The following is a 17,333-nucleotide window of genomic DNA, read 5'->3' on the forward strand; positions in this document are numbered from 1 at the left end:
GGTAACTATCTGTTCCTGTGCCCTCCACGGGGTGAAGCTGGTGGGGGAGAAGGGAAAAGTAGGACTGGTTTCAGCAGCGAGGGCCTGAGTGCCCATTTTCAGTAGCCCCCACCCACAAGTGGGAGGGTGGGTGCCTCGGGAAGGGAGCACTCCATGTCCCGGGTGAGGGAACTCAGGGCACTGCCATGTAGCTGAAGTGCTAGGTGAAATGGGGGTGCACAGTGGAAGGGGCTGATGGAGGTACAGGCAGAAGTGGAGAGCCAGTCTGGGGGGACTGGGGGCCCGGCACCAAGCCTTAGAGGTAGCGATGAACAGAGGGTGGCTGTGCTGATGGAAGTAGACAGAGATGCCCCAAGTCAGAAACCAGGAGCGGGAGAACTCTCTGGGAAATGAGAACAACCCCCGCAGGGAAGGGGTGAGTAAGCGTGAGGGTGGAGTGTAGGTGTGCACAGAATCTTAGAGCTGGAAGGGATCTTCAATGTCATTTAGTTCAACCTCCCACCCCACGAAGTCTTTCAGTCTTCCACTGTCCAATTGAGGGCACTCAACTCTACTTGGACGCGTCAAGGTACGGGGAGCTCACTCCCTTTAAGGGGACTCATCCTATAGAGGTGCCCGAGCCTCTAGGACGGCCTGGATGGACCTGGCGCCCCGACCTTGGCCCTGTTGAGTGGGCTGGCCTCCACTCGGCGGCGGCACCTGGCGGGGGTGGCGGGTCGGGTGGGGATTGCTGTGCGGATGGGCCGGCGCTGCTGTCCCCAGCCCCAGTGCTGAGGCAGGCAGAGTGCAGTGGGCTCTGGTGGAGGTCGGGAGAACTGCAGGGTGAAGGCCGCCGGGGGCTCCACGGGCTGCTGGGGGGGAGGCACTGACACCGGCCCAGGGAGAGGAGGGGCCGCTGTCCCTGCGGCCAGTGCTGGATGCGGGGACCCAGCGCAGAGGCAGCGCCAGGTAGCGGGGCACCCCGCGGGGGGAGGGCTGCAGCAAGGCCCCCGGCGGAGTGGCCCGGAGAGCGGCGGAAGCTAGGTGCCCAGGCCCAGCGCAGGGTCGGGGCGCTGCGGGGTCTGGCCCTCCGTCTCGCAGCGTGCGGGGACTCCCGGCGGGGCCGCAGAGGCCGGGAAGTCGGGCCGAGGGCGCTAGGACCGGCCGCGCGCCCAGGCCGCTACCGCCGCGGCGCCCCGGGGCCCCCCAGTCGGCGCTGCCTCCCGGGCCGGCTCCGCAGCGCCGGGGCCGGGGCCAGCGCGGCCGCGGGGGGCGAGCAGCGGGCGGAGGCCTGGGCCCGCGGGCGGCCGGAGGGAGGGAAGGAGGAAGGCGGAGAGAAGGGGTGGGAGGGGGGGGGACCCGGCAGAGGAGGCGGAGAGAGGGAGCGCGACAGCGAGAGCGGAGGGAGGGAGCGAGCGAGGCAGGCGGGCCGGGAGGGAGGGAGGGCGCGCGGGCGGCGGCGGCGGCGGCGAGAGCAGAGGACGAGCCGGGACGCGGCGCCGCGGCACCAGGGCGCGCAGCCGGGCCGGCCCGACCCCACCGGCCACACGGTAATGAGCGCCGCTGCTGGCGGCCCGGGAGGCCGGCCCGGAGGCGGGCGGAGAGGAGGGGAGGCCGGGCGGGGGGCACGGCGGCGGGCAGTGCCCGGCTTGGGGCACGCTCCCGGACCCCTGCAACTCGGCGCCGGGCGCTCGCGGGGCCAGGGCTGCGGGAGGGGACGGCGGGCCGGGCTGGCCAGGGCGGCGCGGGGGATTTGAGGGTTTGTTTATGTCCCCGCGGGCTCGGCAGGCGCCCCCTCCCGTCCCGCCCGCTCCCGGCGCGGAGCCCCCTCCCCGCCCCCGCCCGGCTCCGGGCTCAAGTTCAAGTCTATACAATGCCGCGGGGGGCCCCCTCCACCGCCGGCCTCAGCCGCGGTGCCCGGTTCGGCGCTGCCGCAGGGGCCCCGGCCTGGCCGCCCCCGCCTTCCGGGCCCTGCCCCCGCCCCGGGGCCCCGCCTGGGGCCTGCGGCCGGGGCGCTGGAGGGCGCGGACCCCGACCCGGAATGATCGGCTCCCGCCGCGGCCCGCAGGGAGCGGGGGAGGGGGCGGGGGCCGGGCCCCGCGCAGGCTCCGCGGCGGCGGCAGAAAATGGCAGCCTGGCACGACCCGGCCCCCCGCCCCTCCCCCCGGCTCCCGGCCCTCCTCGGCCCGGCGGGGCGGGGGACCCGGGAGGCCCCCGGGGGCGGGCCGAGGGGTGATCCGGGGGCCGGGCCGAGGAGCGCTGCGCTGCGATCCTCCTCCGGCCACCTGTGGCTGGGGGTGCGGGGTGCCAGCGGATCTGGGAGGGGCGGCGGGGGTGGGGAGAGTGCCACTCGGGGGGCACACCTCCCCGCGGAGGGCCAGGCGGCGCGCGGGGGGGACGTCGTGCCTGGCTCCTCCCTGCCCCCGCCGCGGGCCGTGGGAGCCGGGGCGGCGGCGGCGGCGGCGGCGGCGGCGGCGGTGGCGGCGGCGCCGCAGTGTGGGGGCGGGGCGGGGGCGGGCGAAGATCCCGGGCCCGGGCCGCTGGGGCCGGAAAACGCGGGGATGGGAGCTGCGGGCCGGGGCCGGGAGCGGCGCGGGTGGGGGCGCCCAGGGTCGCCCCCTGCAGCAGCACCCCCAGTCGCACACACTCACACGCACGCGGGCACACTCACGCACACGCACCCCCGCTGGGCCGGTGCAGACGTGTCCTTGAAAGCTTCGCATCTGCACAGTGAAGGACGAGGCCTCGCAGAGGCTGCCGAGCGGGGTCTTCGGCCCCGCGCCCCGGGAGACCCCGAGCTTCGGAGCCGCAGGCGGCCGCGGTCCGTGTCCCGCCCTCACCCCGGCTCCCCTCCCCCAGGCCGCCCTGCCCTCCCTCCCCCTCGGCGCGGACAGAGCTGGCGTGGGTCCAGGGCCCGCCCCCGGCCTCCCCCAGCCCCCCATCGCTGGGGCCCGCGGCCCTCGGGCTGCCAAACTGCATTTCGCTTTCCTGGAACCTCCCTTCTTGGGGGCACCCACTTCCCTCACTCCCCCCTCTGTGATTTCCCACTTTTCTCTCCATCCCCAACGTCCTTCCACCTCTCTCTACTGCAAAGCCAGTTGAGTAGGTGTTGCTGCCCTGGAAGGGGGCCGGGGGGGCTCGCTCAGTCTCATTGGCTTTCTTCCCCCACCCCCCCACCCCCGGCTCATGAGGGGAGCCCCCTGTGGCTGCACCTTGACCCAAGATGGCGTCCAGCACCCAGCTGGGCAGCCCCGGCCTGAGGGCGGGGGGAGGAAGGGCCGGGCCCCAGAGCCACGCCACGCGCCCCCTCCCAAACCAGCAGGGACAGGAGCCTGGGCGAGAAGCGCCCTCTGCCCTGTGACCCAGCTTGCCCCCCTCGCAGCCTTGCCCAGAGACTGCCATCAGCATCCCCGCGGGACTGTTCAGTCTTCATGTTTCACCCTGGGCTTGCCAGCGGCTGAACCGGCCTCCGGCCTCCTGGGCGGGCGGGCTGCGAAGGGATCCTGGGATCAGGTGCTGCTCTGCTGTGCCTCCTCCCTTCCAGGCAGATGTGACAGCTGCAGCCAGGGAAGCTTTTCTCCTTAGGCGTTGCTGGAGTGTTAGGACTGGCCTGTGGGATTTGGGGAGCCCAGCTGTCAGGCGGAGGGACCCTCTTTGGGCTGTCTTCTCTGCTGGCAGGGGCTATCTTCTGGTGGTTGAGTAAACCCCCGGGGTTTGGAGACTTGGGTTGTCAGGAGGGAGTCCCTGCTAGGTTTCTGGGGTAAGGTGGTCCTGCTCTGCCTCCGGGTCCCGTTGAGCCCCCGGTTGAGCTGTTTGACAGGCAACTGTGTGAAAGCGTGAGTCTGCGTGTGTGTGTGTGTGTGTGCGCATGTGAGTGCATGCGCTGCACCCAGGCAGGGGCCCACAAACTTGTGCGGCGAGTCTGGCACCTGCCCGACTGCCTCCCTTCCCGGGCCCCACTTCTTTGGGCCCTGGCTCCCTCTCTGCACTCTTGTCCAGCTGCTTGGTGCTTGTCTTCAGCTACTCCTCAAAGCTCAGGCTGACCGAGGCTCTCCTCGTTTTCCATCCCTGGCGTGGGGTCTGCAATGAGAGGTCGGCCTTAGGAAGGTGAATTCCTAATTCCTTCTAGATTCCCTGAGTGCCGGGTGCACAGTGCAAGGACTGCCCACCCCCACCCCCCCAACCCCAGCACTGGAGAAGACGACCGGACTGTGGCCATCTGTCAGGGTGTCTGCGGACAGGATTCCTCTGTGGGGTGGGGGTTGGACTGGAGCTTGGAGGTCCATTCCAACTTTGAAATTCTATGGCTCTGATTCTAGTGGTGGAATTTCAGACCCAGGAATGGGGGCGGGGTGGTCTGTTTTCACCACATGGCGGTAATCCGGAAAGGCTTCCAAGGAGAGGAGGTCTGAGAGAGCAAGGCCTCCTGGGGGATGGGCCTTTGAAAGGAGAAGGTGGTGTGAGGGGTGGGGGCCCTGCAGGGAGACAGGTTTGTCACAGGTGACTCCACAGAGGCTGTAAAAATGCAGCCTCCAGTTAAACCTTCACACGTGTGTGATTTACGTGTAAATCTGTGTGTGTACATAATTTCTGAGGGTTTTGTTTTGCTCTGAGTCCAATTCACAGTATGCCGACTCCCTTGTGGGTATTTTCCTATCACAGTCACACACATCACTGCTGACGGTCCTCTGAAAAAGGCCACAAGGGAGACAGGACTTACAAAATACTTGCCCAGGGTGACCTGGCCCCTGGGGAACTTACACTGTCCCCCGCTCCAGCTCTCCGGGGCTGCTGCTCTGGGTGACCGTCTCTCCCGTAAGCCTGTGATCTCCACAGGACAAGGACCTTGACTCGGCTGCCTCTGGGTCCCCCATCAGACATTTAGTGGGGCCTCCATGGGTGTCTGCTGAATGGCGGGGGAGTTTGCTACACATCTGTGTTTTTGGTCCCTGTCCTCTCCCTAGCCGTGGCCAGGCAAGGCTGCGTTTGTTGGAAGCACAGAAGAGCTTCCTCAGATCAGTCTCACTGGCTCCTGAACGAACGGGTCAGTTAAGAATAGACCACCCACTCCCCATCCTTGGGCCTGAAATGTTACCATTAGAATACGAGCCTTACAGTTTAGGGTTGAAAGAGAACTTGAAGCTCTGAGAACACTTAGAGCTGAGTTGGGGGCTGTCTGCGTGTGGGGCCTGGCTGGGCTTGGAAGTGCTACCCTGAGCCTGAGGCCAGAAGAGCCAATAATGGCCTGTCACGTGCTCCTGCTCCTTTCCTTCGTCACTTCCTGCTGCCTGTAGGGGCCTGGGGACCCTGACTCGGGTGTCCGGCGCCCTTGGGGATTGTTTCCACTTCCATTTTGGTATCTAACAGTGGAGTCAGTCAGGAGTCTGCCTCCACCTGCCCTTTGAGGCTGGGCATCTCTATGGGCCTGAGTTTGGCCCCTCCTGGGGGCTTTCATGATAAACTAAGGTGCCAGATTCCGTTCCCTGCAAATCTTGAGGGCTTGTTTTTAGTCCTTTCTCTCCTTGACTGTTTTTCCCTAAAACAAAACAAAACAAAATAACAAATCTGAGGCTCATGAAGTGTCACAGGTGTGTGTGTGTGTGTGTGTGTGTGTGTGTGTGTGTGTGTGTGTGTGTGTTCAAGCCTGCTTCCACTTGGCTGAGTGTTCTGGGCAAGACAGGGTGTGGTGCACGTGTGTCTGTGTGTACTTCTGTGTACACGGTGTGCAGCCGCGTGGGGAGGGATATGACTTGCTTAGACATGAGCCTGTTTCGAGGCAGCCGAAGTGAGGCCCCCCCCCCCCCCCCCCCCCCGAGACAGCCGCTTCCCTGCTGTGAGATCTGGGGCAGCTAACTTAATTTCTCTGTGCCTCAGTTTCCTCACCTGTAACGCGGAAATGAGACGAGGCTCTCGTCAAGGTGGTGGTGAGGATTCCAGGAGAGAGAGTGCACTGCCTTAGCAGAGAGCCAGGGCTCAGTGTTAGGCAGCTGTGACTGTCTTCATCACGTGGGCAGCTTGGGTTGGACCGGCGCTGCAAAGCGCTCTGGGAAGCCTTGTCCACCCTCCTCTTTTGCCTCTTTTGCAAAATCTTGGACAAAGGAGGAACGTGCTGATTCTGATTGGATAATCTTCAGAGGTGGAGGCCCCTCTGTGCCACTTAGCTGTCTGTTCCTGAGTGTAATGGATCCCATTGTCAACAGGTTGTCTTTGTACCCACCTTCGATCCCTCACGCTGCAGTTCCAGGCTTTATTCTCAGCCTGTCTTCAGTGGCCCATGTGTGTTTGCTGAGCATTTCCCGTGGGCAAGGCCCTGGGCTAGGATTTGAGGAGACAACAGAGTGAGTTTACGATGAGCCCAACTAATTAATGACCACAGACCGAGGTCACAGGAGAGGGAGAAATAAAGTGCTCAAAGGACGGTGAAGTCACAACCATCTGAGGTCATCCGGGAAGGCTTCCTGGGGGTGGCGCCTGAGAGGGGCCTCAAAGCACTGAGGTGGGGTTTCCAGGCTGAGGGGAGGAAGCCAGGCTGCTGGGGCGGGGGGCGGCGGTTGGGGTGGCTGGAGTGTAGAAGAGCCGCTGGGATGTGGGATAGGCCTTGGCTGTGCTGGGAGCCAGACGGAGACCCCATATTGATTTGAGGAGAGCGGCCCCTGTGCTCTAACGCCTGCGTGGCCTGTGGACAATGGCTTTGAACTACCCTGCTTATAGTGGCTTTGCAAGGTGGGGTGGGGAGAAGACAGGCACAGAAGGGAGGGCAGGGAAGGGGCCAGCTGATTTCATTTGGTATAGGCTCTTAATGATTTCTTTATATTCCAGAGACTAGCACTTAAGAGCTCAGACTTGGAGGGAAACAGCATATTTAAATCACACTAACCCCAGGGGGGCTGTGGCCATTAAGGGAAACACCAGTTGGGGTAAGGATTACATGCCAGTGACAGCAACCATGGTATGAATGGGGAGGAGGGGGGGGGTCCCTTGCTTGGCCTCCCGTGGCTTCCCCTAACCCAAGCTGAGGTGCCCTGGCATCCAGAACATTCCTGCAAGGGGCTGTGAGTAGGAAGGGGATGGGGGCAGGAGAGGCTGACTCTGCCCTTCCCTCCAGTCTCCCTCCCCCACACGCAGCAGAACTGAGAGCCCAAAGCCCCCAGCTGGGGGTGAGGGTGGGCGTGAGTGGGATATGACCAAGGTGTGGCTGCAGGTGCCTGGCAGCCCCCAGCAAGGACAGCCAGTGCTCAGGGCCCTCCAGGCCACGTCTCCCTTGCTGATCACATCAAGCCAGGCCTGTCTGGAGGACAGCGACAGGGGGAGGAGGTGCAGACGTCTGGGGCTTTCCTAACTGAATCCCAGTAGGGAGTGGAATTTTTTTCAACCATAGCTCAGCATTGTCCACTCCCATCCTGCTGTGGTCCCCTCTGACCCCTAAGGCTTCCCAGCCTTATTTACTTCTATAACCAGTTTCCTATTTTCTCTTTCCTGCGGTCATGGCCCTGCTCACTGTCATCCCTATTGATCTTTCCTCTCTGTTTCCGTTTCAAATGTCAAGGTCATTTTTATTCTGAGCCAGTTGTTAGCTGCCCTGTCTGGGTGCACCGAGGGGACGGAGGACCGTCTGTCTCTGCTAGTAAGCGGAAGGTCGGAACTTGGGTGTCCTGACTCCCAGTCTAGTACTCTGCCTGCTGGGCTGTGTGGATGGATCTGGGCTTTGGTGCAGATGTTCCGGACCTAACAGATCGTCTAGATCCCTGTGTTTCAGTGGTGCTTACTTGAACAGGTGAAAGATGCTCAGAGGGGACATTATGGGACAATGGGGTCAGATCTATGGTTTACTGAGCCCTAGACTGGACGTGGGCCATGTCATGGTGACTGTTTGGGAATGCTGGGGCTTGGGGCTCTGGAAGTGTGCCCCCCCCCCCCCCAGAGGTTCCCCAGAGGACCCTGAGAGGGGCCGGGGAGGGCACCCAGGCCTGTGCCTGGCGGGTGAGATCCTCTAACACTCCAGCAAACGGTACCTGTCGGGCAGGGACTTCTTGAGGGAACGGTCCTGTGTGATTAATTTTAGAAATCCTGGAAAGGTAAATACATTTGTGGATAAAGGGGAATCTAAATAGACCTAAGTCTTTGAAATGAGTTCGTAGCATGTCTACTCTGATGTGTTAAATGTCCGTGATACGGTGCTGGGTTACCCGCAAAAGCAGGGTGCAGAGTGTGATCTTGTTTTTGTAAAATCCCTTAAAAGAAATACAAATATACGTGGACAGAAAAAGTTGCTCTGGAAGGACACACAGCAGACCTGTCAACAGAGACTTTGCCTTTTTTGCTTTATATGCTTTATACGTCTTTTGTAATCTTTGGAAAAATGTAAACACACGTGTGTTGCTTTCTTAATGACAACAACAAAAATAAATAAAAGCACACTTTTGAAAGCTTCTGGAAGAATATGAAAAAAATTGAGTCGTGCCAGGGCTGGGAGAATGGCTTTTTTTTTTTTTTTTTTTTTTTTTTTTGGTAATGGATAAGATACGGGCTTGGAGACTGACAGCAAAGGGTAGAGCCACTCAGGTACCTGTCTTTTCCGGAAAGGTTGCAGGAAGAAATATTGCAGACGCTCTAGGCAAAGGCCTGGGCTAATAGGGATTGGGTGAGAGTGGAAAATAGGCAGCTGGCTGAACTCTTGGTCCATGCCAGGGCCAGTGGACTGAGTTAGTTTTCTAGGGTGGTGACTAGAACTCTCAGTTCACCCAGGATGGCACACAAGTCATCGAAGATCTTCACAGAAGTCTTCGATCTGGTGGCTGTTGTGGCCCAAATGGTCCTCTGGGAACCAGAGGTATAACCAGGCCCTGGTCCCAGTACGGAGCTCAGGGGATCCAGCCCTGGCATAGCATGGACAGCATGGGGAGCCGCACACAGGGAGGACAAAATAGGGCTTCAGGAGACCCCCAAGAGGGATGGAGGGGGTTCTGGAGAACTCATCCAGCATGTGCCCAGCTCTGTGATCTGGAGGCCCATGAGTGGGTGGCAGTGACCCCGGTGATGGGGTGGAGAGGTGAGGAACGGCAGGTACAAATTCCTCGGCCTGTTGCTTGGCAACAGCACCCACCTTCCCCTTCCACAGCCTCCTCCTCCGGCCCTACCCCCGCACCCATGGGTGCCCTCTTGGAGTTCGCTTTCCACTCTGAGGCTGCCCCTGTTTAACGTGACTTGAGAAAGGGTATGCGGCCTTGTTTGTCTCTGCCCCCCTCCCCCCCCCGGATTAAGGCAGGAAGATAAATACGGTAACGTGTGCTGCAAGCAGGCACAGAATGTGTCCCTCTGCCGCACCCCCCGCCCCTCAGCCCCAGGCTGGTAGGGGGACGGATGTGCTGGGCAAAGCAGAGCCCTGGCAGGCAGGGGGCGGGGGCACACCTTGAGCATCTCAGCCCCGCTACCACTCACTCACCGCGGGCCCTAATGTCTCTGTGCCGCAGGCCCTGCATCTGTGAGACGCAGGGAGAATAGCCTGCCCACCTTCCCGGGGTTGCCCGCGTCGAATGAGATACTGTATGAAAACCAGCTGGCGCTGTCCCCGACACGCTGTAGGTGGTGAGGAGATGTGCGTTCCTTTGTTTTAAGTGGGGTCATGACAGGGCTGCATGAGGGTGACGGTGGGCACCGGGTGAGATGACCCCCGTGAAGGCCTTGTTGCTCTGTACGACCCTACAGATGTCTGTCGTTCTCGCTGTCGGGGTTTCAGGGCCTCCTGTGGGAAGCTAAGATTCAGCTGGGTGGTTGATCTGTGAGCCCTCTGGCCCTGGCCGCCTGATCTCTGGGCCTTTCATCTGGATGCGCTAACTTCAGTCTTGTCGGAGTCCGTGCCCGCTGGGGACCTCGAAGGGCCCCTAAGCCCTGGGCCTCTCTCTCTCCCTGCCCACTAGTCTCTTTGGGCCCAGAGCAGGCAGTGACCTCTCTGCCGGGTTCTGGCCCTGCCCCCTGGCCTGGAGGCGTGGGAGGCTCTAGACCACAGCGGGCTGGCAGCTGGGACCCAGCGCTGGTTCCTAATGGTTTCATGTCCAGCAACAATGGTGGTGCCTATTGCCATCCTCTGTCCGGGCCTGGTTCCCCCCGCCCATCTGCTGGTGGCCTGAGGGCCTGCCTAGTACTGGAGGCTCAGCTGGGAAGCCCAGTGGGGCCGGGCCGTTGCTTCTGTGTTTTTTCTGTCAACACCCTCCACACAGCCTGGACTCCGAGAGAGCCGGGGTTCAGCAGAGTGAGATGCCAGGGCCCCGCCTTGGCAGGTCTGGCAGCTCTCGAGTTTTCTGTCCAGAGGTCCTTTGCTTCAGATCCTCAAGTCACGTTCATCTATTCATTTATTAAAGACCTACTACGTGCCAGGCACTGGCCACAAAGATGAGAGAGGCTGAGCCGGTCCCTGTGGGCTGAGCCCACAGTAGGTGAATCTGACCAGGATGATGATTATTATCTGGCAGGGGAGTGGAGGAGTGGAGAGAGCTCCGGATACCACAGGGGCTCAGACGTCTCATTAGAAGGGGAGAGAAAAACAGCAAAGGCTTTTTTTTTTTTAATTTTTTAATTGAAATTTAGTTGACCTATAATATTAGATTAGTTTCAGGTGTACAACATAGCGATACGACAATGACAGACATTATGAAGTGCTCATCAGGATACTGTTCTAAAGGACGTGATGCTTGAGCTGAGTGTCAAAGGGCAGGGAGCGGTCAGCCAGGGGGTCAAGGGCATTTTCTGACGTCACGGGATGTGAGGAATGGTGGGATGCGGGGTGGAGCTGGACCACGGAAGGCTGGGGTGTTATCCTCTGGCAGATGTCGAGCTTGGAGTAACATGTCCACGTTTATACCCGAGCGGGGGGGTCCAGGGGCCTCGAGGCAGAGAGACTGGACAGAAGGAGGGGGGCAGGGAGCCTAGTCAGAAGGGGAGTGGCAGTGCGGGCATGGAGGTGGGGCTAGAGGCTGGGCAGTGTCACCTGGCCAGCTGTGTGGGGGGAGGCTACAGCCACTGAGAGGGCACCGGTGGGGGGAGCCTGGGGGAGCCCTGCGGAGGCTTCCCATGGGGGACAGGACTGGGGCTGGAGGGAGGGACAGGGCCCAGCATGATGGATTAGAAGGGCCGGCACATTTTCTTCCGTAGCTGGTAGCAACTTCTGTAGACTTTTCAGAGGGAAGTAACTGGGGGCTACTGATGTTTGAGAGCCTGAGCCGGACCTTGCTCGTCTCAGGAGCCCCCTCAGAAGATGAGCCTTAATGCCTAGGCTCTGTCCCCGGGCTCCCTGGCTGCAGGGCCCCGGGGTGAGTCCCTTCACCCTGGAAAATGGTACGCGAATTGCAGAGTTGGCGTCCACCCTTCCCTTTAAGGCAGGGCTGCCGAGATAGGTGGGGATAAGCCGGGGACAGCAGTTTGGAGAAGCAAACGAGAAACAAACAAAAACCATTTCTCTAAGATAGAAATGAATCTGCCTGTCGCAGGAAGGGCCATTTCCAAAGACCTTCCAGCAAAATGACGTGAGCTGAGTTAGCACCACTGAGACGAGAGGCAGCGTGGCATCGTGCCAGGGCCAGCAGACCCGGTGCTGGACAGACAGGGGTCTCAGCTTGGCCCTGCCACCTCCTAGCCGCGTGCTTGGGCAGATCACTCCATGCTTCTCAGTCTCGGTTTTGCCATCTGCAAAGTGGAGACAACCTCACAGGCTTGTGTTTGCTTCTTTGAAACGCTGCTTCTTGCGCTAACCCTGGATATTTGATGTCACTCGTCACACATTTTATGTCACTCGTCTTTGAAAAGAATCCTTATGCAGTTGGCCTCACAGGTGTTCGAGAATTAACATTCAGCTGCGCGTGTTCCCTTCTGGTGCTGTGGAGGCACACACGTGCGCACCCCTTCCTTCCCTCTCTCAGCGGCTGAGTTACTTCTTGCGCTTTGCCTCCAGGAGGCCCGTGTCACCTGCCCGCAGTCAGTTTTGAGGAGTTCCCTGTCCTGGGAAGGTCCACGTATCACGTTCCATTGACTCTCCTGTTTCTCGAGCCTGGGTCACCCCACTGTATTTGAAGAGCGTCTAGTGGGCTAAGTGGGAATCAGGGGAGTCGGTTCCTTTTCTCTTTAATAAAGAGGGGGCAGGACTGTCCACGGCCGTGTGGACAAGAGAGGGAGAAGCTCTGCACCGTGCGGGGCCTGGGCAGTGGCTGGCTCAGTGTGCCAGGAGGAGGGGTGTAGGGCCCTGGTGGCGTCTGCAAGGTGAGCTTGGGGTGGCCTTGTCTGGACAGCGAGGCCAACTTCCTCGTGAGTGGCCACGCCATGGTGACCATTGGCTGTATCGTGGCCCCTGTGACGTGTAGCCACGGCTGCGGGGAGACCTTGGGAGGTCAGCCTTCTGGTGGAGGCTCTGGCGGGAAGATGGCGTCTCGGCCTGGGCTCCCGTGGTGGTGATGTTGGCGGGAAGGCCTGGGCCAGAGTCAGGCTGGCTCTGGCTGGGGCAAGAGGTTGGGGTGGGGACCACGATCGACTTCAGAGTGGAAAGCAATGTTTCTCTGGTTTGTACAGACCTGTGCTTGCACCCTGTCAGAGGGATGGCCCTCTGGAAGCCGGGCGTATATGGACGGAGGGTGTGGTGGTGTAATCAAATGAAACATACAGCATAATTCATCTGGCATGCCCTTAATGGTATGCATAATTGTGCTGCATGGTAATTAGGTGTAAATGGTAAGCAGTTCACATAAATGTTTTTGTAATTGGTATTAATTTTGCAGAGGCAAACTAAGTGTATGCGGTTTTCTCTTCTTGCTCGGTTAGTTTTCTAGCACAGGCAATTCCTAGCTCTTGGAGGAATTCTATTGCAAATGTTTGTTTATCGGGCAATGTTTTGTGTTTTCTATCAGAACAATGTTATGAATGGTTATGAGGTTCCCAAGCTGGTTTCCAAATGCCTCTTTGGCCCATACAGTAGGTGAAATGTGTGATGCATGTGCAGGGGGCGCCTGGAGCGTGAGGAGAGAGAGAGAGAGAGAGAGAGAGCGAGTGTGTGTGTGTGTGTGTGTGTGTGTACATACGTGTCTGTCTATATATGTGTGTCTCTGCGTGTCAGTGTGTGTCTGTATCCGTCTGTGTGTGTGTGGAGGGGTGAGTGTCTGTGTGTGTCTGTGCACACACGCATCTGTCTGTATCTGTGTGTGCACATGCATGTGTATCTGTGTACCCGTGTCTGTGCGCACACGCATGTATATCTGTGTATGTGTGTGCATGCATCTGTCCTTGTATACATGCCCGTGTGTGCACATATGCACCTGTCTGTGTGTATCTGTGTGCACACACGTGTGTGTGTGTGTGTGTGTGTGTGTGGCCATGATGATGGCTTTGGGGCCCTGGTGAAGAGGTTGCCCATACTTGTGGCCAGGGGCCTTGGACTGGGGGATTAGGGGCAGACGAGGGCTTTAGCTGGGAGAGATGACTCTGGGTCAGGCCACCATGAGCGACAGGCACTTGTAGATGTGATCTTAAGCCAGAGTCTAGGTTTTCTAAGGACACTTCACTGGCCTTTTGCCCTGATTAATCACATAATACTTTTTAAAAGACTTAACATTTATTTAGTGCCTACTGTGTCCCAGGCGCTGTGCTAAAAGCTTGACTTGGATTCTCTCATATCCTTTGTTTGTTTGTTTGTTTGTTTGTTTGTTTATTTTTGAGACAGAGACAGAGCGTGAGCAGGGCAGGGGCAGAGAGAGAAGGAGACACAGAAACTGAAGCAGGCTCCAGGCTCTGAGCTGTCAGCACAGAGCCCGAACCAGGGCTTGAACTCACAAACTGTGAGATCGTGACCTGAGCCAAAGTCAGATGCTTGACCGACTGAGCCACCCAGGCGCCCTGGATTCTCTCATATCTTAAAATAGGGGCTCCTATTCACTCCACTGCACAGACCAGACACCGCAGCCTGTGTCCGTGACTGGCAGGGCCAGGGTTTGAGATGGAGTCTGGCTGAGCCTCCCTAGGGCTGAAGTTGGGTGGGGGGGGGAGGGCGGTGAGAGGCCCCAGGGCTGCTGCCAGGGGCTAGTGACTCCGAGAAGCACTGCCCAGAATCTGGAGCTCTACTTCCTCCCCTCGACCCCCTTCACAAAACGTTTGGTTTTGGTTGGGGCAGAGGGTGAGGAGAAAGCAAACCAGGGACAAGTGAGTAGTTCATGTAGCAACAGGTGGAGAGGAGCTGTGCCCCGATAGCAGCTCCCAGGCCCTGAAGACCTTTTCAGGGACATCTTAATTGTGGCCTGGAAGGGGGTCAGCTGGGTGATCACTTGATTTCGGAGGAGGGTGAGAAAGCGTGAGTGGAAGAAGCATGTGCGTAGATGGTGGGGAGAGAGTGGCAACAGGCCATGTGGGGACTCAGCCTCCAAGGGCCCGGAGGGGTGTGGGAGGCCATCCCCCCTTGCTTCCTGTGGTTCACTGACACCCTGACCTAGGACCCTCATGACCCCCTTCACCCTGTGCATCTGGGGGCCAGTGGGGCCTGTAGACCCCACAGCAGGTGTATGTTCTGGCCTGGGAAAGGTGGTGCAGGAAGCCAGGAGCTCCCGCAGGGGGCCTCACTGTGGGCAGAGTCCCTTGGGGGGCTCTGCTGAGCGACCCCTGGAATGGGGCTTGTGGGGGGTCACTCGGGGCACCGCAGCACTGTGCTGGGGATGTTGCAGCTGCCTGGGAGTGATTTCACACAGTCCTCTTTGCCTCAAGGGTCACCCGGAACAGGGAGGAGGGGGGAGGCAGCTGTGAGCTGTCTGGGGGGACAGCAAGGTGCAAGACATGAACACTGACCTCCTCTGTTTGGGAAAGCAGACACACGCATATACACATGAAAAGCGAAATGACCACGTGACAGACACTGATTAAAGACCACTGGATGGGTGGTCGAGGAGAAGCAGTGGGCATAGGGGGTGCTGAGGGACGGGGGGAGGGGACTCCCTCAGAGGAGAGGACGGGGTGGGTGTAGTCACAGGTGTGGGAACGGAGGGTGTGAGCTGGGGGACAGTGACCGGCCCTGGAATGATGGGGTCGGCTGGGAAGGTGGGGGGTGAGGCCACGCGGTGGTGAGCCATCCGTGTAGGTCTGGACCAGGGTTCAGATTTTACTGTGCGTGAAAATCATAGGCCCGATGGAGTTTTAAAAAAAATAACGGCTGAATTGAGATATGATTCACATACCATACAATCCACCCGTTTAACGTGTGCAATGCGATGGTTTTTAGTACATTCACAGAGTTGTGCGACCATCACCACAGGCAATCTCAGAATGTTTTCATCAGGCATCATAGGTTTTGATGGAGGAGGCCACGTGCTGTGGAAAATCTTTGCTGAGAGGCCGGGGTGGGCGGTAGATATGCGAGAGGCAGGGAGCCCCGTCGTAGAACATCCACCAAGGTCGAGACCTGTGGCACAAAGGGCCCGGAGGGCGGAGGTGGAGGATAGAGGCCCGAGGACAGGATCAGGTGCCAGGTGGACTGAGGAGGAAGGGGGACCTCGGTTCTCTTCAGGCTTTGGGACTTCGGCGGCCGAGGGGGGGTGGTGCCACTACCGCGTAGGGAGAGAAGCCAGAGGAAACATGAGGCATCTGGATCTAGAAGAGTGGGATTTTAGGTGGTTGCAAACCAGCCAGGTGGAGATGTCCAGAAAGTGAGGGTCTGTACTGACCCCGGTGCCTGAGCATCTCCGCAGAGGGGACCGCGTGCCCCACGGGGGTGCCCGCCGTGCAGTAATAGCTGCCCCCCGAGACAGCAGAGGGGCCCGAGGGGTGGGAGAGTCAAGGGCATGGAGCCAGGGGGAGGCATGGGCAGAACTGAGAGCCAGAGAGCCGACTGGCTTGGAAGCTTCCAGAAGTAGGGTGTCTTGTGGCTCAGCAGTGGCACTCAGTAAACGGTGGCCGATCGAGTGCTTGAAGCAGGGTAACGGTTAGCTGGCGAGGAGGCTGAATTGAACTGAAGGACCATGAGGATGGAAAATGGTCCTTTGAGGCTGTGCGTGACCGTATCAGAGTCCATTCAGAAGACAGAAAGCACATCGTGATCCGAACAGGTTTTACTATCAAGACGTGTTAACTACAACTGGGGTTGGGAGTAGTGAGAGACCGGCCGGTGAGACGTAGAACGAACTACAGAGAATCTAGAAATAGCACGTGTGAGACCAGCCGCTTCCCCGGGGGTCACCATGGAGCTCCCGGGGAAGAGGCCCACGCCGGGGCCGATATCCCGACCTGGATGGAGAGGGCACGGCTGTGGCTCCCTGGATGACAGGGAGCTGACTGTGGAGACACGTTGGAAGACCTTGCTGGAGACTTGCCCCTGGAACTCACTGGAAGCCATCCTCTGGGTCCCAAGGAAAGCTACGCATGGGTCACACTGCCACTAAACTACCCAAGGGGAGTGTCGGGTGGAGATGTTGGCTGCTGCCGGCTGTTAGGCACTCCCCAGACCAGGCGCTTCAGAAGCCCCCTCGCTGCAGGAGCCGGGGCCTGGGAAGTTGTGTACAGAGCTCCGGGAGAGCACCCCAGGTCTAGGAAAGAAGACTCCCTTTTCTTCAGTGTCCCTCCAGTACCCTCTGGTGGCAGAGTCTAACGCCGTGCCTACTGGCAGAGGAGAAACACTTCAAGGGCCTGGTTGCATTTTCACCGAGCAGGAAGTGAAGGATGAATAAATCGCTAACTGGCAGTCTACCTACCCCTTTGGCCGCACAACTGCATTTGCACCTTTCACACCTATTTGGGCTCCCCTACAACTACAATCGAAGCCGTGTTTCTACCTAGCAAGACACGGCAAGCAATTCTTCTCACCCTTTCCCCGAAGAGTCCCACTAAGCACTGGATCAGCCACTGTCTACGTGAATGAATAGCTTCTCAAGTTCAGCCACAGTGCCACTGACTATTCTGTTACCTAAAGACTAAAGTATAGGGGAGGCTGGCTGGCTCAGTCGGTGGAGCATGTGACTCTTGATCACAGGGTTGTGAGTTCGAGCCCCACGATGGGTGTAGCGATTACTTAAAAATAAAATCTTTTTTTTTTTTTTAAAGACTAAAGTATAAATTTAACTTCTAACAGCTTGTATATGAAATAATGGGAAGAAGGAGGAAAAAGAAGAAAAACGGTTACCATGTACAAATAAACACGTATATGTATCCAGTAAATAGAAAGTACACAAAACTACTACTGTTTTCATTTCTGTGTTTTTTTCCCAAGGCCACATTTGATGTCTGGCTCCTTTCTCCCGTTATCCACCCTAGATTTCCTCTGTGCTCTACTGGAATGTCAGCAGGCCAGGCTTCTTTTACCTGGTGCAGGGGCCCGAACCTTGATTCTCGAAGGATCCGAA

General features: G+C 58.9%; 1 protein-coding gene across 1 annotated transcript in view; it reads left to right on the forward strand.

Annotated features, from left to right (window-relative positions):
• The first annotated feature begins 1,407 nt into the window (after positions 1–1,407).
• The window catches only part of DNMT3A (DNA methyltransferase 3 alpha), a 99,752-nt gene continuing 83,826 nt past the window's right edge, over positions 1,408–17,333 (forward strand). Inside the window, exon 1 of the mRNA XM_053891084.1 lies at positions 1,408–1,529. The gene's annotated coding sequence lies outside the window, so the exon portion shown is untranslated. The remainder of the gene's footprint in view (positions 1,530–17,333) is intronic.

The sequence above is a fragment of the Panthera pardus genome, unplaced genomic scaffold (genome assembly GCF_024362965.1).
Source record: "Panthera pardus isolate Hobbes unplaced genomic scaffold, ASM2436296v1 HiC_scaffold_26, whole genome shotgun sequence".
Taxonomy (NCBI): Eukaryota; Metazoa; Chordata; class Mammalia; order Carnivora; family Felidae; genus Panthera; species Panthera pardus.